At 51.6% G+C, this 1,351-nt stretch overlaps 1 protein-coding gene and 1 pseudogene across 1 annotated transcript in view; both read right to left on the reverse strand.

Moving 5' to 3' along the window:
- Nucleotides 1-1,351, reverse strand: part of CTPS1 (CTP synthase 1) — a 45,189-nt gene that overhangs the window by 35,378 nt on the left and 8,460 nt on the right. The gene's annotated exons all lie outside the window — the stretch shown is intronic.
- On the reverse strand, nt 711-1,293 carry LOC101643080 (annotated as a pseudogene).

The following is a 1,351-nucleotide window of genomic DNA, read 5'->3' on the forward strand; positions in this document are numbered from 1 at the left end:
TACATTTTTGCCACAATTAGAAAACAAGTACACTAATAGCAATGAGTACATGGAAGAAGATGTTCTAAGATAGGTGTGGTAATGATTGTACAACCCTTCTTTTTTTTTTAATTCTTCAGGTAATTTTTTATCTGACAGATGCTGTTAAAATAAAAAATAATCTCCCGGAGAGAAAATCCATGTCCTAAGAAATGAGACATTTTATCTCGGCAAAAAGGAGGAAAATTTAGCTCAAGAAATGCAAGAACAACAAAAACCACCCAAATTTCCTTTGAAAATATTCATCTAGAAAGGCAAGGCATATTCCTCCACCAAACATTTTAACTTTTTTACGACGCCACAGACAATCTAATAAATAATTTTACAGTGGGCAGAGAAAACTCAAGTTCCAACATGGAGGTAACACGATTCCCCCTTCCCTTTGCAGGTACACCGCAGAGTCACGCACACATGTCTGCGCCTCAGAGAGCTTGGCCTGCAGCGGGGGCTTGTCTGGGAAGCAGAGCCGGAGCTGCCAGGTAGCTTTTACGGTGTGGTTCTGTAGGTAAAGGCCAGGGACCAGCGAAGCCAGAGAGAACTCCATGGAAAGTGGTGGAAGCGAGGTTTCCTCCCGCAGCCTCGGTCCTCCTCCAGCCCGAGAGTGTGCAGCGTGCACACTGAAGTCTGGCTTCGGCCGTGCCCTGCTCACCCGCTTTCCACCCCTGTGCCCCTCACGCAGGGAATTGCCCGGAAGGGCTCTCTCCAGAGCAGCATTTTGCAATGGGATCCCTACAGGCTGTGCTCTCTGGGATGAGGGTCTGCATTTAGCCAAGCACAATTCAAAGCGATCTTCCAGTGCCATGAATGGGTTCTGCAATGCCACGACCGCCCAGGTTAGGAAGCGCTCCGGGGGAAGTTGCTGGTTGGACTGCCGGCAGCAGGAGACACAGTGCACAGAGGGGCGCTGCAGCAATACTGCTGTGTGCCAGGGACCTTGACGTTACAGCAGCCACTCACCAGCAAACCCTTCCTTTCACATACCCATCCAAGTTCACCCGGGATGAGGTGCTTCCCTTGACTGGAATTCCGACACTGACTGCTGGGCCCACTGCTGTTGCCCAAGTTAAACTGCACTTTCCAAGGAACGGGCTGGTCATGGTCTTGAACCTGAAGGAGATTCCGGTCTCTCACTGCTCTCTCCTCCTGCTTAAAGGTGCTGGTGAGGAAGTAGATGGGTGAGAGTCCGAAGACCAGGGCAAGCACCCATTTCTTCCTCAACAGCCGGTGCCACACCAGGACCGCCAGGATCACCATCCCGGCTCGAAGGCAAGGCGCAGCAGGCCTGGGCCCCGGCGGCATGGCCCCTACGTGC

This window comes from Echinops telfairi, unplaced genomic scaffold (assembly GCF_000313985.2).
Source record: "Echinops telfairi isolate 266 unplaced genomic scaffold, ASM31398v2 ScPeMD7_7457;HRSCAF=8495, whole genome shotgun sequence".
NCBI lineage: Eukaryota > Metazoa > Chordata > Mammalia > Afrosoricida > Tenrecidae > Echinops > Echinops telfairi.